Source organism: Eubalaena glacialis, chromosome 7, assembly GCF_028564815.1.
Source record: "Eubalaena glacialis isolate mEubGla1 chromosome 7, mEubGla1.1.hap2.+ XY, whole genome shotgun sequence".
NCBI classification, from domain to species: domain Eukaryota; kingdom Metazoa; phylum Chordata; class Mammalia; order Artiodactyla; family Balaenidae; genus Eubalaena; species Eubalaena glacialis.
The window spans coordinates 132,318,156-132,342,515 of NC_083722.1; positions in this window are offsets into that span (position 1 = coordinate 132,318,156).

Here is a 24,360-nt window from a genome sequence, read left to right on the forward strand (position 1 = left end):
AAAAAATGTCCTGGTGCAGGTAATGGCCACAGGAATTGAGAACATGGCAAATTTTTCAAGGAAACAATTTGAAGAGGTGAGTTTCTCTGTTTTACTTAAAAAAAAAAAACGTAGATGAAAGCTCAATATCGGGAATTATTAGACGCATGCAAATCCAACCTACAAAAAGGTATCACCACCCAACACTCAAAATGCCATCAGTAAAAAGTCTACAAACAATAAATTCTGAAGGGGTTTTAGAGAACTGTGTACCCTCTAGTTGCTGGTGGGATGTACACTGGTAACAGCCAGTAGTGAGAACAGAATGGAGGTGCGTTGAAAGGGAAAAATTTGAACTACCATATGATCTAGTAGGCCCACTGCTGGGCCTAATCCCTGAGAAGACCAGAATCCAAAAGACACAGGCTGGCAATCCTGCACTGCATCAATATTTAGCATTGCCAAGACTTGGAAGTAACCAAAATGTCCATCCACAGATGAATGCACAAAGAAGAAGTGGTCCATGTACACAATGCAATATTCGCCATGGAAAAGGATGAAACACTGCTCTTTGCAGCACCATAGATGAGCCTAGAGATAATCACAGAACATGAGGTAAGTCGGAAAGCAGCCGACAAATAACCTGTGATATCACTCCTAGCTGTTACCTAACAACTGACACGTATGAACATATTTCCACAGAGAAAGACTCTCACAGACTTAGAAAACAAACTATGGTTATCTAAAAGGAAAGGTGGGAGGAATGGATACATTAAGATTAGGGTTACCGTACGTATGCAAATACATATTAAACACACGTATCAAAAAGACCGACCATATACCAAGGGAGGTCTACTGAACGCTCTGTAATAATTTACACGGGGGCTTGCCTGGTGGCACCGTGGTTAAGAATCCACCTGCCAATGCAGGGGACACAGGTTCGATCCCTGGTTCGGGAAGGTCCCACATGCAGCAGAGCAACTAAGCCCGTGCACCACAACTAATGAGCCTACGCTCTGGAGCCCATGAGCCATAACTACTGAGCCCATGCGCCACAACTACTGAAGCCCACACGCCTAGAGCCCGTGCTCCGCAACAAGAGAAGCCACTGCAGTGAGAAGCCGGTGCACCGCAACGGAGAGTAGCCCCCGCTCACCGCAACTGGAGAAAGCCCACATGCAGCAACGAAGATCCAACTCAGCCAAAAATAAATAAATAAATAAAATAAATTTATTTAAAAAAATAATAGTAATTTACATGGGAAGAGGATCTGTACATGAGTAGATATATATAATGTTCAATTGAACCTGATTGTGCACACCCAGAACAAACACTATTCTGCTCATTACCCCAATTTAAAAAATTAAAACCACGAACAACAATTAATGAGACATAAAGTTATTGGGGTTTTCCCTGGCACATCCCATTCTAATTTACAACCTAGGAACACAACTTTCAGGAAGGCTCTGCTGCCCTAGTAACCAGACTTGGGAATGGAGAAATGCTGCCGCCTTGTGGCCGTTTCCCACAACAGCAGCTTTAAACACAGGGCTAAGGGTCACTTGAGATTCACAGTAATTGTAGGGCCGTAAATGACACGTGTCCTCAAAACATGTCCTGGGGTAGGTAATGGCCAAGAAAGTTCACAACACGGAAAATTTTTCAAGAAAACAATTTGAAGAGGTAAGTGTTACTCACTCGGTTGTTTTAAAAAAAGAAGAACATGGATAAAAGCTCAATATCAGGAATTATTGGTTGGATGCAAATCCAAACTACAAAAAGATTTCACCACCCAATATTCAAAATGCCATCCGTAAAAAGTCTACAAACAATGCATGCTGACGGGTTGGGGGAGAAATGCATACCCACTATGCTGTTGGTTGGATGTAAACTGGTAACAGCTAATCATGAGAACAGAACGGAGCTGCGTTTAAAAGGTAAAAATTGAGCTACCATATCATGCGGCCGATCCCCTAATGGGCCTATACCCTAAGAAGACCAGAATGGGAAAGGCACAGACAGGCAAACATGCCCTGCAGCAATATTTACAATAGCCAAGCCATGCAAGCAAACAAAATGTCCATCAACAGATAAATGGACAAAGAAGAAGTGGTATACGTACCGAATGGAATAGTAGCCTCGGGAAAAAAATGAAAAATGCCGTTTGCAGGACTACACATGAGCCTAGAAATAATCATAGTACGTTACGTAAGTCAAAAGGGAATGACAAATATCCTATGATATCATTTATACGTGTTATCCTAAGATTGCTCCCAATGAACATATTTCCACAGAAAAACACACTCACAGACTGATAAAACAAACTAATGGTTAACCAAAATGAAAGGTGGGAGGATGGATAAATTAGGATTATTAGGAAATTAGCATACATATACTAACATATGTTAAATGTATATAAACATATAACATATAAACTATATGAATTATATAATCACCAATACATATAAAATATATCATGACAAAACACCTACCAAATACCAAGGGAGGTCTACTCAACATTCTGTAATAACATACATGGTAACAGGATCCGAAGATGAACAGACATATGTATGAATCATTGACCAGATTCTGTACAGCCAGACAATCACAACACTCTAATCAAATTTCCTCCGATAAGAAATATAAATTAAATTTAAAAAACGAACATAAGTAAGGAGACATAAACTTCTGGGGGCTTGTCCCAGCACATTCCACTCTAATTTACAACCGAGGAACACGACGTCCAGGAAGACTCTGTTGCCCTAGTAACAAGAGTTGAGAACGTAATAATGCTGCCGCCTTGTGGCTGTTTCCCACAACAGCAGCTTTAAACACAGTGCTAATGGTCGCTTAATAGTCACGAGGACTGCGGGGCTGTAAATGATACCTGCCCTCAAAAAATGTCCTGGGGTAGGGAATAGGCAAGAAATTTCAACACATGACAAAGTTTTCAAGAAGTCAATATGAGAGGGAAGTTGTACTCACTCTTTAAAAAAAAAAGGAAAAGAAAAAAAAAAGACATGCCTAAAGCTCAGTATAAGGAATTATTAGCTGCATGCAAATCCAACGTCCACAAAGGTTTCAGCTCACACCAGTCAAATGACCATCAGCAAAAAGTCTACAAACTATAAATGCTGAAGAGGTTTTAGGGAACTGTGTACCTTCTAGCTGCTGATGGGGTGTAAAGTGCTAACAGCACTAATGAAAACTGAATGCAGCTGCTTTAAAAGGTAAAAATTGAGCTACCGTATGATGCGGCAGGGCACCTTCTGGGCCTATAACCTAAGACCACCAGAATCGGAAAGACAGAGGCAGGCAAATGTGCACTGCAGCAATATTGAAAGAGCCAAGACATGGAAGCAAAAAAAAGCTCCATAAACAGATGAATGGACAAAGAAGAAGTGGTATATGTACAGAATGGAATATTAGCCACGAAAAAAAATAAAAGAATGGCATATGCAGCACCACGGATGAGCCTAGAGATAATCACACAACGTGAAGTAAGTCAGATTGCGAAAGACAAATGTTCTACGATATCACTTATGTTATCTGAAAATTCATAAAAATGAACATATTTCCATAGGGAAAGACAATCTCAGATGGAGAAGACAAACTTATGGTTAAGCCAAAGAAAAGGTGTGAGGAATGGACAAATTAGGATATTGGGGTTAACAAACATATACTAATACATATAAAATATATCATCCCCAAAGACCTATGGAATACCAAGAGTGGTCTATTCAACACTCTACAATAACCTACATGGAAAAGGACACAAAGATCAATAGATATATGTATATGTGTACATGAACAAGATTCTGTGCAGCTAGAACAAAAGACATTTTAAAATCCAATTTGCTCTGATAAAAATGAAAACTTAAAGACACAAACAAGAATTAAGGAGGCTAAAACTTATGGGGGTTTGTCCTGACACATTCCACTCTAATCTGCAACCTAAAAGCACAACTTGCAGCAAGGTTCTGTTTCCCTAGCAAGCAGAGTTGCCAACGTAGAAATGCTGCCACCTTAAGGCCGTTTCCTCAAACAGCAGCTTTAAATCCACTGCTAATGGTCACTAATATTCACAAGGACTGCAGGGCTGTAAATGACTCATGCCCTCAAAAACTGTCCTGGGGTAGGGAATGGCCAAAAAAATCCAAACGCGGCAAATTTTTCAAGAAGGAAATTTGAAGTTGTAAGTTTAGCTGAATCTTAAAAAAAAATGAAAAGGACATTGATACACGCAAAACATCAGGAATTATTAGACGCATGCAAATCCAATCTACACAAACGTATCACCTCACACCAGTCAGAATGACCATCAGCAAAACGTCAACAAACAATAGATGTTGAAGAAGTTGTGGAGAATAGCGTAACCTCTCGGTCTAAGTGGGATGTAAACTGGTAACCGCCAATAATAGGAACAGAATGGCAGTGCGTTGAAAGGTAAAAATTGAGTCCCCATATGATCCGGAAGGCCCACTATTGGGCCTGTCACCTGTGAAAGCCAGCATCAAAAAGACACAGGATGGAACATCGTGTATTGCAGCAGTATTTACAATAGCCAAGACATGGAAGCAACAAAAATGTCCATCATCAGATGAATGGACGAAAAAGTGGTCCATGTACACAATGCAATATTAGACACAGAAAAGAATGAAACAATGCCGTTTGCAGCACCATAGACGAGGCTACACACAATCACACAACTTGAAGTAAGTCAGAAAGCGAGAGACACATATCCTATGATATCACGTATAGGTCTTATGTAAAAATTGATAGGAATGAACCTATTTCCACAGAGAAGGACACTCACGTGTTCAGAAAACAAGCTTGTGCTTAACCAAACGGAAAGGTGTGAGGAATGTATAACGGAGGATATTGGGTTTAACAGACATATGCTAATACTTATAAAATATATAATCATCAGACATACCGAATACCAAGAGAGGTCTACACAACATTCTGTAATAATCTCTACGGAACAGGATCCAAACATGAAAAGATATATGAATCAATGAAAGACATTCTGTACACCTAGAACAAACACAACATTGCAATCAAATTTGCTCTGAGAAAAATGAAAATTAAACTGAGAATATCAACAACAAATAAGTAGACATAGTTTCTGGGGGTTTGTCCTGGCACATTCCACTCTACTTTACAACCTACAAACAGGACTTCCAGGAAGGCTGTGTTGCCCTAGTAACCAGAGTTGGGAATATAGAAATGCTGCCCCCTTGTGGCCGTTTCCTGCAACAGCAGCTTTAAATGCAGAACTAATGGTCATGTGATATTCACAATTACTACAGGGCTGTAAAGGACACCTGCCCTCAAAAAATGTCCTGGTGCAGGTAATGGCCACAGGAATTCAGAACATGGCAAATTTTTCAAGGAAACAATTTGAAGAGGTGAGTTTCTCTGTTTTACTTAAAAAAAAAAAACGTAGATGAAAGCTCAATATCGGGAATTATTAGACGCATGCAAATCCAACCTACAAAAAGGTATCACCACCCAACACTCAAAATGCCATCAGTAAAAAGTCTACAAACAATAAATTCTGAAGGGGTTTTAGAGAACTGTGTACCCTCTAGTTGCTGGTGGGATGTACACTGGTAACAGCCAGTAGTGAGAACAGAATGGAGGTGCGTTGAAAGGGAAAAATTTGAACTACCATATGATCTAGTAGGCCCACTGCTGGGCCTAATCCCTGAGAAGACCAGAATCCAAAAGACACAGGCTGGCAATCCTGCACTGCATCAATATTTAGCATTGCCAAGACTTGGAAGTAACCAAAATGTCCATCCACAGATGAATGCACAAAGAAGAAGTGGTCCATGTACACAATGCAATATTCGCCATGGAAAAGGATGAAACACTGCTCTTTGCAGCACCATAGATGAGCCTAGAGATAATCACAGAACATGAGGTAAGTCGGAAAGCAGCCGACAAATAACCTGTGATATCACTCCTAGCTGTTACCTAACAACTGACACGTATGAACATATTTCCACAGAGAAAGACTCTCACAGACTTAGAAAACAAACTATGGTTATCTAAAAGGAAAGGTGGGAGGAATGGATACATTAAGATTAGGGTTACCGTACGTATGCAAATACATATTAAACACACGTATCAAAAAGACCGACCATATACCAAGGGAGGTCTACTGAACGCTCTGTAATAATTTACACGGGGGCTTGCCTGGTGGCACCGTGGTTAAGAATCCACCTGCCAATGCAGGGGACACAGGTTCGATCCCTGGTTCGGGAAGGTCCCACATGCAGCAGAGCAACTAAGCCCGTGCACCACAACTAATGAGCCTACGCTCTGGAGCCCATGAGCCATAACTACTGAGCCCATGCGCCACAACTACTGAAGCCCACACGCCTAGAGCCCGTGCTCCGCAACAAGAGAAGCCACTGCAGTGAGAAGCCGGTGCACCGCAACGGAGAGTAGCCCCCGCTCACCGCAACTGGAGAAAGCCCACATGCAGCAACGAAGATCCAACTCAGCCAAAAATAAGTAAATAAATAAAATAAATTTATTTAAAAAAATAATAGTAATTTACATGGGAAGAGGATCTGTACATGAGTAGATATATATAATGTTCAATTGAACCTGATTGTGCACACCCAGAACAAACACTATTCTGCTCATTACCCCAATTTAAAAAATTAAAACCACGAACAACAATTAATGAGACATAAAGTTATTGGGGTTTTCCCTGGCACATCCCATTCTAATTTACAACCTAGGAACACAACTTTCAGGAAGGCTCTGCTGCCCTAGTAACCAGACTTGGGAATGGAGAAATGCTGCCGCCTTGTGGCCGTTTCCCACAACAGCAGCTTTAAACACAGGGCTAAGGGTCACTTGAGATTCACAGTAATTGTAGGGCCGTAAATGACACGTGTCCTCAAAACATGTCCTGGGGTAGGTAATGGCCAAGAAAGTTCACAACACGGAAAATTTTTCAAGAAAACAATTTGAAGAGGTAAGTGTTACTCACTCGGTTGTTTTAAAAAAAGAAGAACATGGATAAAAGCTCAATAGCAGGAATTATTGGTTGGATGCAAATCCAAACTACAAAAAGATTTCACCACCCAATATTCAAAATGCCATCCGTAAAAAGTCTACAAACAATGCATGCTGACGGGTTGGGGGAGAAATGCATACCCACTATGCTGTTGGTTGGATGTAAACTGGTAACAGCTAATCATGAGAACAGAACGGAGCTGCGTTTAAAAGGTAAAAATTGAGCTACCATATCATGCGGCCGATCCCCTAATGGGCCTATACCCTAAGAAGACCAGAATGGGAAAGGCACAGACAGGCAAACATGCCCTGCAGCAATATTTACAATAGCCAAGCCATGCAAGCAAACAAAATGTCCATCAACAGATAAATGGACAAAGAAGAAGTGGTATACGTACCGAATGGAATAGTAGCCTCGGGAAAAAAATGAAAAATGCCGTTTGCAGGACTACACATGAGCCTAGAAATAATCATAGTACGTTACGTAAGTCAAAAGGGAATGACAAATATCCTATGATATCATTTATACGTGTTATCCTAAGATTGCTCCCAATGAACATATTTCCACAGAAAAACACACTCACAGACTGATAAAACAAACTAATGGTTAACCAAAATGAAAGGTGGGAGGATGGATAAATTAGGATTATTAGGAAATTAGCATACATATACTAACGTATGTTAAATGTATATAAACATATAACATATAAACTATATGAATTATATAATCACCAATACATATAAAATATATCATGACAAAACACCTACCAAATACCAAGGGAGGTCTACTCAACATTCTGTAATAACATACATGGTAACAGGATCCGAAGATGAACAGACATATGTATGAATCATTGACCAGATTCTGTACAGCCAGACAATCACAACACTCTAATCAAATTTCCTCCGATAAGAAATATAAATTAAATTTAAAAAACGAACATAAGTAAGGAGACATAAACTTCTGGGGGCTTGTCCCAGCACATTCCACTCTAATTTACAACCGAGGAACACGACGTCCAGGAAGACTCTGTTGCCCTAGTAACAAGAGTTGAGAACGTAATAATGCTGCCGCCTTGTGGCTGTTTCCCACAACAGCAGCTTTAAACACAGAGCTAATGGTCGCTTAATAGTCACGAGGACTGCGGGGCTGTAAATGATACCTGCCCTCAAAAAATGTCCTGGGGTAGGGAATAGGCAAGAAATTTCAACACATGACAAAGTTTTCAAGAAGTCAATATGAGAGGGAAGTTGTACTCACTCTTTAAAAAAAAAAGGAAAAGAAAAAAAAAAGACATGCCTAAAGCTCAGTATAAGGAATTATTAGCTGCATGCAAATCCAACGTCCACAAAGGTTTCAGCTCACACCAGTCAAATGACCATCAGCAAAAAGTCTACAAACTATAAATGCTGAAGAGGTTTTAGGGAACTGTGTACCTTCTAGCTGCTGATGGGGTGTAAAGTGCTAACAGCACTAATGAAAACTGAATGCAGCTGCTTTAAAAGGTAAAAATTGAGCTACCGTATGATGCGGCAGGGCACCTTCTGGGCCTATAACCTAAGACCACCAGAATCGGAAAGACAGAGGCAGGCAAATGTGCACTGCAGCAATATTGAAAGAGCCAAGACATGGAAGCAAAAAAAAGCTCCATAAACAGATGAATGGACAAAGAAGAAGTGGTATATGTACAGAATGGAATATTAGCCACGAAAAAAAATAAAAGAATGGCATATGCAGCACCACGGATGAGCCTAGAGATAATCACACAACGTGAAGTAAGTCAGATTGCGAAAGACAAATGTTCTACGATATCACTTATGTTATCTGAAAATTCATAAAAATGAACATATTTCCATAGGGAAAGACAATCTCAGATGGAGAAGACAAACTTATGGTTAAGCCAAAGAAAAGGTGTAAGGAATGGACAAATTAGGATATTGGGGTTAACAAACATATACTAATACATATAAAATATATCATCCCCAAAGACCTATGGAATACCAAGAGTGGTCTATTCAACACTCTACAATAACCTACATGGAAAAGGACACAAAGATCAATAGATATATGTATATGTGTACATGAACAAGATTCTGTGCAGCTAGAACAAAAGACATTTTAAAATCCAATTTGCTCTGATAAAAATGAAAACTTAAAGACACAAACAAGAATTAAGGAGGCTAAAACTTATGGGGGTTTGTCCTGACACATTCCACTCTAATCTGCAACCTAAAAGCACAACTTGCAGCAAGGTTCTGTTTCCCTAGCAAGCAGAGTTGCCAACGTAGAAATGCTGCCACCTTAAGGCCGTTTCCTCAAACAGCAGCTTTAAATCCACTGCTAATGGTCACTAATATTCACAAGGACTGCAGGGCTGTAAATGACTCATGCCCTCAAAAACTGTCCTGGGGTAGGGAATGGCCAAAAAAATCCAAACGCGGCAAATTTTTCAAGAAGGAAATTTGAAGTTGTAAGTTTAGCTGAATCTTAAAAAAAAATGAAAAGGACATTGATACACGCAAAACATCAGGAATTATTAGACGCATGCAAATCCAATCTACACAAACGTATCACCTCACACCAGTCAGAATGACCATCAGCAAAACGTCAACAAACAATAGATGTTGAAGAAGTTGTGGAGAATAGCGTAACCTCTCGGTCTAAGTGGGATGTAAACTGGTAACCGCCAATAATAGGAACAGAATGGCAGTGCGTTGAAAGGTAAAAATTGAGTCCCCATATGATCCGGAAGGCCCACTATTGGGCCTGTCACCTGTGAAAGCCAGCATCAAAAAGACACAGGATGGAACATCGTGTATTGCAGCAGTATTTACAATAGCCAAGACATGGAAGCAACAAAAATGTCCATCATCAGATGAATGGACGAAAAAGTGGTCCATGTACACAATGCAATATTAGACACAGAAAAGAACGAAACAATGCCGTTTGCAGCACCATAGACGAGGCTACAGACAATCACACAACTTGAAGTAAGTCAGAAAGCGAGAGACACATATCCTATGATATCACGTATAGGTCTTATGTAAAAATTGATAGGAATGAACCTATTTCCACAGAGAAGGACACTCACGTGTTCAGAAAACAAGCTTGTGCTTAACCAAACGGAAAGGTGTGAGGAATGTATAACGGAGGATATTGGGTTTAACAGACATATGCTAATACTTATAAAATATATAATCATCAGACATACCGAATACCAAGAGAGGTCTACACAACATTCTGTAATAATCTCTACGGAACAGGATCCAAACATGAAAAGATATATGAATCAATGAAAGACATTCTGTACACCTAGAACAAACACAACATTGCAATCAAATTTGCTCTGAGAAAAATGAAAATTAAACTGAGAATATCAACAACAAATAAGTAGACATAGTTTCTGGGGGTTTGTCCTGGCACATTCCACTCTACTTTACAACCTACAAACAGGACTTCCAGGAAGGCTGTGTTGCCCTAGTAACCAGAGTTGGGAATATAGAAATGCTGCCCCCTTGTGGCCGTTTCCTGCAACAGCAGCTTTAAATGCAGAACTAATGGTCATGTGATATTCACAATTACTACAGGGCTGTAAAGGACACCTGCCCTCAAAAAATGTCCTGGTGCAGGTAATGGCCACAGGAATTCAGAACATGGCAAATTTTTCAAGGAAACAATTTGAAGAGGTGAGTTTCTCTGTTTTACTTAAAAAAAAAAAAACGTAGATGAAAGCTCAATATCGGGAATTATTAGACGCATGCAAATCCAACCTACAAAAAGGTATCACCACCCAACACTCAAAATGCCATCAGTAAAAAGTCTACAAACAATAAATTCTGAAGGGGTTTTAGAGAACTGTGTACCCTCTAGTTGCTGGTGGGATGTACACTGGTAACAGCCAGTAGTGAGAACAGAATGGAGGTGCGTTGAAAGGGAAAAATTTGAACTACCATATGATCTAGTAGGCCCACTGCTGGGCCTAATCCCTGAGAAGACCAGAATCCAAAAGACACAGGCTGGCAATCCTGCACTGCATCAATATTTAGCATTGCCAAGACTTGGAAGTAACCAAAATGTCCATCCACAGATGAATGCACAAAGAAGAAGTGGTCCATGTACACAATGCAATATTCGCCATGGAAAAGGATGAAACACTGCTCTTTGCAGCACCATAGATGAGCCTAGAGATAATCACAGAACATGAGGTAAGTCGGAAAGCAGCCGACAAATAACCTGTGATATCACTCCTAGCTGTTACCTAACAACTGACACGTATGAACATATTTCCACAGAGAAAGACTCTCACAGACTTAGAAAACAAACTATGGTTATCTAAAAGGAAAGGTGGGAGGAATGGATACATTAAGATTAGGGTTACCGTACGTATGCAAATACATATTAAACACACGTATCAAAAAGACCGACCATATACCAAGGGAGGTCTACTGAACGCTCTGTAATAATTTACACGGGGGCTTGCCTGGTGGCACCGTGGTTAAGAATCCACCTGCCAATGCAGGGGACACAGGTTCGATCCCTGGTTCGGGAAGGTCCCACATGCAGCAGAGCAACTAAGCCCGTGCACCACAACTAATGAGCCTACGCTCTGGAGCCCATGAGCCATAACTACTGAGCCCATGCGCCACAACTACTGAAGCCCACACGCCTAGAGCCCGTGCTCCGCAACAAGAGAAGCCACTGCAGTGAGAAGCCGGTGCACCGCAACGGAGAGTAGCCCCCGCTCACCGCAACTGGAGAAAGCCCACATGCAGCAACGAAGATCCAACTCAGCCAAAAATAAATAAATAAATAAAATAAATTTATTTAAAAAAATAATAGTAATTTACATGGGAAGAGGATCTGTACATGAGTAGATATATATAATGTTCAATTGAACCTGATTGTGCACACCCAGAACAAACACTATTCTGCTCATTACCCCAATTTAAAAAATTAAAACCACGAACAACAATTAATGAGACATAAAGTTATTGGGGTTTTCCCTGGCACATCCCATTCTAATTTACAACCTAGGAACACAACTTTCAGGAAGGCTCTGCTGCCCTAGTAACCAGACTTGGGAATGGAGAAATGCTGCCGCCTTGTGGCCGTTTCCCACAACAGCAGCTTTAAACACAGGGCTAAGGGTCACTTGAGATTCACAGTAATTGTAGGGCCGTAAATGACACGTGTCCTCAAAACATGTCCTGGGGTAGGTAATGGCCAAGAAAGTTCACAACACGGAAAATTTTTCAAGAAAACAATTTGAAGAGGTAAGTGTTACTCACTCGGTTGTTTTAAAAAAAGAAGAACATGGATAAAAGCTCAATATCAGGAATTATTGGTTGGATGCAAATCCAAACTACAAAAAGATTTCACCACCCAATATTCAAAATGCCATCCGTAAAAAGTCTACAAACAATGCATGCTGACGGGTTGGGGGAGAAATGCATACCCACTATGCTGTTGGTTGGATGTAAACTGGTAACAGCTAATCATGAGAACAGAACGGAGCTGCGTTTAAAAGGTAAAAATTGAGCTACCATATCATGCGGCCGATCCCCTAATGGGCCTATACCCTAAGAAGACCAGAATGGGAAAGGCACAGACAGGCAAACATGCCCTGCAGCAATATTTACAATAGCCAAGCCATGCAAGCAAACAAAATGTCCATCAACAGATAAATGGACAAAGAAGAAGTGGTATACGTACCGAATGGAATAGTAGCCTCGGGAAAAAAATGAAAAATGCCGTTTGCAGGACTACACATGAGCCTAGAAATAATCATAGTACGTTACGTAAGTCAAAAGGGAATGACAAATATCCTATGATATCATTTATACGTGTTATCCTAAGATTGCTCCCAATGAACATATTTCCACAGAAAAACACACTCACAGACTGATAAAACAAACTAATGGTTAAACAAAATGAAAGGTGGGAGGATGGATAAATTAGGATTATTAGGAAATTAGCATACATATACTAACGTATGTTAAATGTATATAAACATATAACATATAAACTATATGAATTATATAATCACCAATACATATAAAATATATCATGACAAAACACCTACCAAATACCAAGGGAGGTCTACTCAACATTCTGTAATAACATACATGGTAACAGGATCCGAAGATGAACAGACATATGTATGAATCATTGACCAGATTCTGTACAGCCAGACAATCACAACACTCTAATCAAATTTCCTCCGATAAGAAATATAAATTAAATTTAAAAAACGAACATAAGTAAGGAGACATAAACTTCTGGGGGCTTGTCCCAGCACATTCCACTCTAATTTACAACCGAGGAACACGACGTCCAGGAAGACTCTGTTGCCCTAGTAACAAGAGTTGAGAACGTAATAATGCTGCCGCCTTGTGGCTGTTTCCCACAACAGCAGCTTTAAACACAGTGCTAATGGTCGCTTAATAGTCACGAGGACTGCGGGGCTGTAAATGATACCTGCCCTCAAAAAATGTCCTGGGGTAGGGAATAGGCAAGAAATTTCAACACATGACAAAGTTTTCAAGAAGTCAATATGAGAGGGAAGTTGTACTCACTCTTTAAAAAAAAAAGGAAAAGAAAAAAAAAAGACATGCCTAAAGCTCAGTATAAGGAATTATTAGCTGCATGCAAATCCAACGTCCACAAAGGTTTCAGCTCACACCAGTCAAATGACCATCAGCAAAAAGTCTACAAACTATAAATGCTGAAGAGGTTTTAGGGAACTGTGTACCTTCTAGCTGCTGATGGGGTGTAAAGTGCTAACAGCACTAATGAAAACTGAATGCAGCTGCTTTAAAAGGTAAAAATTGAGCTACCGTATGATGCGGCAGGGCACCTTCTGGGCCTATAACCTAAGACCACCAGAATCGGAAAGACAGAGGCAGGCAAATGTGCACTGCAGCAATATTGAAAGAGCCAAGACATGGAAGCAAAAAAAAGCTCCATAAACAGATGAATGGACAAAGAAGAAGTGGTATATGTACAGAATGGAATATTAGCCACGAAAAAAAATAAAAGAATGGCATATGCAGCACCACGGATGAGCCTAGAGATAATCACACAACGTGAAGTAAGTCAGATTGCGAAAGACAAATGTTCTACGATATCACTTATGTTATCTGAAAATTCATAAAAATGAACATATTTCCATAGGGAAAGACAATCTCAGATGGAGAAGACAAACTTATGGTTAAGCCAAAGAAAAGGTGTGAGGAATGGACAAATTAGGATATTGGGGTTAACAAACATATACTAATACATATAAAATATATCATCCCCAAAGACCTATGGAATACCAAGAGTGGTCTATTCAACACTCTACAATAACCTACATGGAAAAGGACACAAAGATCAATAGATATATGTATATGTGTACATGAACAAGATTCTGTGCAGCTAGAACAAAAGACATTTTAAAATCCAATTTGCTCTGATAAAAATGAAAACTTAAAGACACAAACAAGAATTAAGGAGGCTAAAACTTATGGGGGTTTGTCCTGACACATTCCACTCTAATCTGCAACCTAAAAGCACAACTTGCAGCAAGGTTCTGTTTCCCTAGCAAGCAGAGTTGGCAACGTAGAAATGCTGCCACCTTAAGGCCGTTTCCTCAAACAGCAGCTTTAAATCCACTGCTAATGGTCACTAATATTCACAAGGACTGCAGGGCTGTAAATGACTCATGCCCTCAAAAACTGTCCTGGGGTAGGGAATGGCCAAAAAAATCCAAACGTGGCAAATTTTTCAAGAAGGAAATTTGAAGTTGTAAGTTTAGCTGAATCTTAAAAAAAAATGAAAAGGACATTGATACACGCAAAACATCAGGAATTATTAGACGCATGCAAATCCAATCTACACAAACGTATCACCTCACACCAGTCAGAATGACCATCAGCAAAACGTCAACAAACAATAGATGTTGAAGAAGTTGTGGAGAATAGCGTAACCTCTCGGTCTAAGTGGGATGTAAACTGGTAACCGCCAATAATAGGAACAGAATGGCAGTGCGTTGAAAGGTAAAAATTGAGTCCCCATATGATCCGGAAGGCCCACTATTGGGCCTGTCACCTGTGAAAGCCAGCATCAAAAAGACACAGGATGGAACATCGTGTATTGCAGCAGTATTTACAATAGCCAAGACATGGAAGCAACAAAAATGTCCATCATCAGATGAATGGACGAAAAAGTGGTCCATGTACACAATGCAATATTAGACACAGAAAAGAATGAAACAATGCCGTTTGCAGCACCATAGACGAGGCTACACACAATCACACAACTTGAAGTAAGTCAGAAAGCGAGAGACACATATCCTATGATATCACGTATAGGTCTTATGTAAAAATTGATAGGAATGAACCTATTTCCACAGAGAAGGACACTCACGTGTTCAGAAAACAAGCTTGTGCTTAACCAAACGGAAAGGTGTGAGGAATGTATAACGGAGGATATTGGGTTTAACAGACATATGCTAATACTTATAAAATATATAATCATCAGACATACCGAATACCAAGAGAGGTCTACACAACATTCTGTAATAATCTCTACGGAACAGGATCCAAACATGAAAAGATATATGAATCAATGAAAGACATTCTGTACACCTAGAACAAACACAACATTGCAATCAAATTTGCTCTGAGAAAAATGAAAATTAAACTGAGAATATCAACAACAAATAAGTAGACATAGTTTCTGGGGGTTTGTCCTGGCACATTCCACTCTACTTTACAACCTACAAACAGGACTTCCAGGAAGGCTGTGTTGCCCTAGTAACCAGAGTTGGGAATATAGAAATGCTGCCCCCTTGTGGCCGTTTCCTGCAACAGCAGCTTTAAATGCAGAACTAATGGTCATGTGATATTCACAATTACTACAGGGCTGTAAAGGACACCTGCCCTCAAAAAATGTCCTGGTGCAGGTAATGGCCACAGGAATTCAGAACATGGCAAATTTTTCAAGGAAACAATTTGAAGAGGTGAGTTTCTCTGTTTTACTTAAAAAAAAAAAAGTAGATGAAAGCTCAATATCGGGAATTATTAGACGCATGCAAATCCAACCTACAAAAAGGTATCACCACCCAACACTCAAAATGCCATCAGTAAAAAGTCTACAAACAATAAATTCTGAAGGGGTTTTAGAGAACTGTGTACCCTCTAGTTGCTGGTGGGATGTACACTGGTAACAGCCAGTAGTGAGAACAGAATGGAGGTGCGTTGAAAGGGAAAAATTTGAACTACCATATGATCTAGTAGGCCCACTGCTGGGCCTAATCCCTGAGAAGACCAGAATCCAAAAGACACAGGCTGGCAATCCTGCACTGCATCAATATTTAGCATTGCCAAGACTTGGAAGTAACCAAAATGTCCATCCACAGATGAATGCACAAAGAAGAAGTGGTCCATGTACACAATGCAATATTCGCCATGGAAAAGGATGAAACACTGCTCTTTGCAGCACCATAGATGAGCCTAGAGATAATCACAGAACATGAGGTAAGTCGGAAAGCAGCCGACAAATAACCTGTGATATCACTCCTAGCTGTTACCTAACAACTGACACGTATGAACATATTTCCACAGAGAAAGACTCTCACAGACTTAGAAAACAAACTATGGTTATCTAAAAGGAAAGGTGGGAGGAATGGATACATTAAGATTAGGGTTACCGTACGTATGCAAATACATATTAAACACACGTATCAAAAAGACCGACCATATACCAAGGGAGGTCTACTGAACGCTCTGTAATAATTTACACGGGGGCTTGCCTGGTGGCACCGTGGTTAAGAATCCACCTGCCAATGCAGGGGACACAGGTTCGATCCCTGGTTCGGGAAGGTCCCACATGCAGCAGAGCAACTAAGCCCGTGCACCACAACTAATGAGCCTACGCTCTGGAGCCCATGAGCCATAACTACTGAGCCCATGCGCCACAACTACTGAAGCCCACACGCCTAGAGCCCGTGCTCCGCAACAAGAGAAGCCACTGCAGTGAGAAGCCGGTGCACCGCAACGGAGAGTAGCCCCCGCTCACCGCAACTGGAGAAAGCCCACATGCAGCAACGAAGATCCAACTCAGCCAAAAATAAATAAATAAATAAAATAAATTTATTTAAAAAAATAATAGTAATTTACATGGGAAGAGGATCTGTACATGAGTAGATATATATAATGTTCAATTGAACCTGATTGTGCACACCCAGAACAAACACTATTCTGCTCATTACCCCAATTTAAAAAATTAAAACCACGAACAACAATTAATGAGACATAAAGTTATTGGGGTTTTCCCTGGCACATCCCATTCTAATTTACAACCTAGGAACACAACTTTCAGGAAGGCTCTGCTGCCCTAGTAACCAGACTTGGGAATGGAGAAATGCTGCCGCCTTGTGGCCGTTTCCCACAACAGCAGCTTTAAACACAGGGCTAAGGGTCACTTGAGATTCACAGTAATTGTAGGGCCGTAAATGACACGTGTCCTCAAAACATGTCCTGGGGTAGGTAATGGCCAAGAAAGTTCACAACACGGAAAATTTTTCAAGAAAACAATTTGAAGAGGTAAGTGTTACTCACTCGGTTGTTTTAAAAAAAGAAGAACATGGATAAAAGCTCAATATCAGGAATTATTGGTTGGATGCAAATCCAAACTACAAAAAGATTTCACCACCCAATATTCAAAATGCCATCCGTAAAAAGTCTACAAACAATGCATGCTGACGGGTTGGGGGAGAAATGCATACCCACTATGCTGTTGGTTGGATGTAAACTGGTAACAGCTAATCATGAGAACAGAACGGAGCTGCGTTTAAAAGGTAAAAATTGAGCTACCATATCATGCGGCCGATCCCCTAATGGGCCTATACCCTAAGAAGACCAGAATGGGAAAGGCACAGACAGGCAAACATGCCCTGCAGCAATATTTACAATAGCCAAGCCATGCAAGCAAACAAAATGTCCATCAACAGATAAATGGACAAAGAAGAAGTGGTATACGTACCGAATGGAATAGTAGCCTCGGGAAAAAAATGAAAAATGCCGTTTGCAGGACTACACATGAGCCTAGAAATAATCATAGTACGTTACGTAAGTCAAAAGGGAATGACAAATATCCTATGATATCATTTATACGTGTTATCCTAAGATTGCTCCCAATGAACATATTTCCACAGAAAAACACACTCACAGACTGATAAAACAAACTAATGGTTAACCAAAATGAAAGGTGGGAGGATGGATAAATTAGGATTATTAGGAAATTAGCATACATATACTAACGTATGTTAAATGTATATAAACATATAACATATAAACTATATGAATTATATAATCACCAATACATATAAAATATATCATGACAAAACACCTACCAAATACCAAGGGAGGTCTACTCAACATTCTGTAATAACATACATGGTAACAGGATCCGAAGATGAACAGACATATGTATGAATCATTGACCAGATTCTGTACAGCCAGACAATCACAACACTCTAATCAAATTTCCTCCGATAAGAAATATAAATTAAATTTAAAAAACGAACATAAGTAAGGAGACATAAACTTCTGGGGGCTTGTCCCAGCACATTCCACTCTAATTTACAACCGAGGAACACGACGTCCAGGAAGACACTGTTGCCCTAGTAACAAGAGTTGAGAACGTAATAATGCTGCCGCCTTGTGGCTGTTTCCCACAACAGCAGCTTTAAACACAGTGCTAATGGTCGCTTAATAGTCACGAGGACTGCGGGGCTGTAAATGATACCTGCCCTCAAAAAATGTCCTGGGGTAGGGAATAGGCAAGAAATTTCAACACATGACAAAGTTTTCAAGAAGTCAATATGAGAGGGAAGTTGTACTCACTCTTTAAAAAAAAAAGGAAAAGAAAAAAAAAAGACATGCCTAAAGCTCAGTATAAGGAATTATTAGCTGCATGCAAATCCAACGTCCACAAAGGTTTCAGCTCACACCAGTCAAATGACCATCAGCAAAAAGTCTACAAACTATAAATGCTGAAGAGGTTTTAGGGAACTGTGTACCTTCTAGCTGCTGATGGGGTGTAAAGTGCTAACAGCACTAATGAAAACTGAATGCAGCTGCTTTAAAAGGTAAAAATTGAGCTACCGTATGATGCGGCAGGGCACCTTCTGGGCCTATAACCTAAGACCACCAGAATCGGAAAGACAGAGGCAGGCAAATGTGCACTGCAGCAATATTGAAAGAGCCAAGACATGGAAGCAAAAAAAAGCTCCATAAACAGATGAATGGACAAAGAAGAAGTGGTATATGTACAGAATGGAATATTAGCCACGAAAAAAAATAAAAGAATGGCATATGCAGCACCACGGATGAGCCTAGAGATAATCACACAACGTGAAGTAAGTCAGATTGCGAAAGACAAATGTTCTACGATATCACTTATGTTATCTGAAAATTCATAAAAATGAACATATTTCCATAGGGAAAGACAATCTCAGATGGAGAAGACAAACTTATGGTTAAGCCAAAGAAAAGGTGTGAGGAATGGACAAATTAGGATATTGGGGTTAACAAACATATACTAATACATATAAAATATATCATCCCCAAAGACCTATGGAATACCAAGAGTGGTCTATTCAACACTCTACAATAACCTACATGGAAAAGGACACAAAGATCAATAGATATATGTATATGTGTACATGAACAAGATTCTGTGCAGCTAGAACAAAAGACATTTTAAAATCCAATTTGCTCTGATAAAAATGAAAACTTAAAGACACAAACAAGAATTAAGGAGGCTAAAACTTATGGGGGTTTGTCCTGACACATTCCACTCTAATCTGCAACCTAAAAGCACAACTTGCAGCAAGGTTCTGTTTCCCTAGCAAGCAGAGTTGCCAACGTAGAAATGCTGCCACCTTAAGGCCGTTTCCTCAAACAGCAGCTTTAAATCCACTGCTAATGGTCACTAATATTCACAAGGACTGCAGGGCTGTAAATGACTCATGCCCTCAAAAACTGTCCTGGGGTAGGGAATGGCCAAAAAAATCCAAACGTGGCAAATTTTTCAAGAAGGAAATTTGAAGTTGTAAGTTTAGCTGAATCTTAAAAAAAAATGAAAAGGACATTGATACATGCAAAACATCAGGAATTATTAGACGCATGCAAATCCAATCTACACAAACGTATCACCTCACACCAGTCAGAATGACCATCAGCAAAACGTCAACAAACAATAGATGTTGAAGAAGTTGTGGAGAATAGCGTAACCTCTCGGTCTAAGTGGGATGTAAACTGGTAACCGCCAATAATAGGAACAGAATGGCAGTGCGTTGAAAGGTAAAAATTGAGTCCCCATATGATCCGGAAGGCCCACTATTGGGCCTGTCACCTGTGAAAGCCAGCATCAAAAAGACACAGGATGGAACATCGTGTATTGCAGCAGTATTTACAATAGCCAAGACATGGAAGCAACAAAAATGTCCATCATCAGATGAATGGACGAAAAAGTGGTCCATGTACACAATGCAATATTAGACACAGAAAAGAATGAAACAATGCCGTTTGCAGCACCATAGACGAGGCTACAGACAATCACACAACTTGAAGTAAGTCAGAAAGCGAGAGACACATATCCTATGATATCACGTATAGGTCTTATGTAAAAATTGATAGGAATGAACCTATTTCCACAGAGAAGGACACTCACGTGTTCAGAAAACAAGCTTGTGCTTAACCAAACGGAAAGGTGTGAGGAATGTATAACGGAGGATATTGGGTTTAACAGACATATGCTAATACTTATAAAATATATAATCATCAGACATACCGAATACCAAGAGAGGTCTACACAACATTCTGTAATAATCTCTACGGAACAGGATCCAAACATGAAAAGATATATGAATCAATGAAAGACATTCTGTACACCTAGAACAAACACAACATTGCAATCAAATTTGCTCTGAGAAAAATGAAAATTAAACTGAGAATATCAACAACAAATAAGTAGACATAGTTTCTGGGGGTTTGTCCTGGCACATTCCACTCTACTTTACAACCTACAAACAGGACTTCCAGGAAGGCTGTGTTGCCCTAGTAACCAGAGTTGGGAATATAGAAATGCTGCCCCCTTGTGGCCGTTTCCTGCAACAGCAGCTTTAAATGCAGAACTAATGGTCATGTGATATTCACAATTACTACAGGGCTGTAAAGGACACCTGCCCTCAAAAAATGTCCTGGTGCAGGTAATGGCCACAGGAATTCAGAACATGGCAAATTTTTCAAGGAAACAATTTGAAGAGGTGAGTTTCTCTGTTTTACTTAAAAAAAAAAAAACGTAGATGAAAGCTCAATATCGGGAATTATTAGACGCATGCAAATCCAACCTACAAAAAGGTATCACCACCCAACACTCAAAATGCCATCAGTAAAAAGTCTACAAACAATAAATTCTGAAGGGGTTTTAGAGAACTGTGTACCCTCTAGTTGCTGGTGGGATGTACACTGGTAACAGCCAGTAGTGAGAACAGAATGGAGGTGCGTTGAAAGGGAAAAATTTGAACTACCATATGATCTAGTAGGCCCACTGCTGGGCCTAATCCCTGAGAAGACCAGAATCCAAAAGACACAGGCTGGCAATCCTGCACTGCATCAATATTTAGCATTGCCAAGACTTGGAAGTAACCAAAATGTCCATCCACAGATGAATGCACAAAGAAGAAGTGGTCCATGTACACAATGCAATATTCGCCATGGAAAAGGATGAAACACTGCTCTTTGCAGCACCATAGATGAGCCTAGAGATAATCACAGAACATGAGGTAAGTCGGAAAGCAGCCGACAAATAACCTGTGATATCACTCCTAGCTGTTACCTAACAACTGACACGTATGAACATATTTCCACAGAGAAAGACTCTCACAGACTTAGAAAACAAACTATGGTTATCTAAAAGGAAAGGTGGGAGGAATGGATACATTAAGATTAGGGTTACCGTACGTATGCAAATACATATTAAACACACGTATCAAAAAGACCGACCATATACCAAGGGAGGTCTACTGAACGCTCTGTAATAATTTACACGGGGGCTTGCCTGGTGGCACCGTGGTTAAGAATCCACCTGCCAATGCAGGGGACACAGGTTCGATCCCTGGTTCGGGAAGGTCCCACATGCAGCAGAGCAACTAAGCCCGTGCACCACAACTAATGAGCCTACGCTCTGGAGCCCATGAGCCATAACTACTGAGCCCATGCGCCACAACTACTGAAGCCCACACGCCTAGAGCCCGTGCTCCGCAACAAGAGAAGCCACTGCAGTGAGAAGCCGGTGCACCGCAACGGAGAGTAGCCCCCGCTCACCGCAACTGGAGAAAGCCCACATGCAGCAACGAAGATCCAACTCAGCCAAAAATAAATAAATAAATAAAATAAATTTATTTAAAAAAATAATAGTAATTTACATGGGAAGAGGATCTGTACATGAGTAGATATATATAATGTTCAATTGAACCTGATTGTGCACACCCAGAACAAACACTATTCTGCTCATTACCCCAATTTAAAAAATTAAAACCACGAACAACAATTAATGAGACATAAAGTTATTGGGGTTTTCCCTGGCACATCCCATTCTAATTTACAACCTAGGAACACAACTTTCAGGAAGGCTCTGCTGCCCTAGTAACCAGACTTGGGAATGGAGAAATGCTGCCGCCTTGTGGCCGTTTCCCACAACAGCAGCTTTAAACACAGGGCTAAGGGTCACTTGAGATTCACAGTAATTGTAGGGCCGTAAATGACACGTGTCCTCAAAACATGTCCTGGGGTAGGTAATGGCCAAGAAAGTTCACAACACGGAAAATTTTTCAAGAAAACAATTTGAAGAGGTAAGTGTTACTCACTCGGTTGTTTTAAAAAAAGAAGAACATGGATAAAAGCTCAATATCAGGAATTATTGGTTGGATGCAAATCCAAACTACAAAAAGATTTCACCACCCAATATTCAAAATGCCATCCGTAAAAAGTCTACAAACAATGCATGCTGACGGGTTGGGGGAGAAATGCATACCCACTATGCTGTTGGTTGGATATAAACTGGTAACAGCTAATCATGAGAACAGAACGGAGCTGCGTTTAAAAGGTAAAAATTGAGCTACCATATCATGCGGCCGATCCCCTAATGGGCCTATACCCTAAGAAGACCAGAATGGGAAAGGCACAGACAGGCAAACATGCCCTGCAGCAATATTTACAATAGCCAAGCCATGCAAGCAAACAAAATGTCCATCAACAGATAAATGGACAAAGAAGAAGTGGTATACGTACCGAATGGAATAGTAGCCTCGGGAAAAAAATGAAAAATGCCGTTTGCAGGACTACACATGAGCCTAGAAATAATCATAGTACGTTACGTAAGTCAAAAGGGAATGACAAATATCCTATGATATCATTTATACGTGTTATCCTAAGATTGCTCCCAATGAACATATTTCCACAGAAAAACACACTCACAGACTGATAAAACAAACTAATGGTTAACCAAAATGAAAGGTGGGAGGATGGATAAATTAGGATTATTAGGAAATTAGCATACATATACTAACGTATGTTAAATGTATATAAACATATAACATATAAACTATATGAATTATATAATCACCAATACATATAAAATATATCATGACAAAACACCTACCAAATACCAAGGGAGGTCTACTCAACATTCTGTAATAACATACATGGTAACAGGATCCGAAGATGAACAGACATATGTATGAATCATTGACCAGATTCTGTACAGCCAGACAATCACAACACTCTAATCAAATTTCCTCCGATAAGAAATATAAATTAAATTTAAAAAACGAACATAAGTAAGGAGACATAAACTTCTGGGGGCTTGTCCCAGCACATTCCACTCTAATTTACAACCGAGGAACACGACGTCCAGGAAGACTCTGTTGCCCTAGTAACAAGAGTTGAGAACGTAATAATGCTGCCGCCTTGTGGCTGTTTCCCACAACAGCAGCTTTAAACACAGTGCTAATGGTCGCTTAATAGTCACGAGGACTGCGGGGCTGTAAATGATACCTGCCCTCAAAAAATGTCCTGGGGTAGGGAATAGGCAAGAAATTTCAACACATGACAAAGTTTTCAAGAAGTCAATATGAGAGGGAAGTTGTACTCACTCTTTAAAAAAAAAAGGAAAAGAAAAAAAAAAGACATGCCTAAAGCTCAGTATAAGGAATTATTAGCTGCATGCAAATCCAACGTCCACAAAGGTTTCAGCTCACACCAGTCAAATGACCATCAGCAAAAAGTCTACAA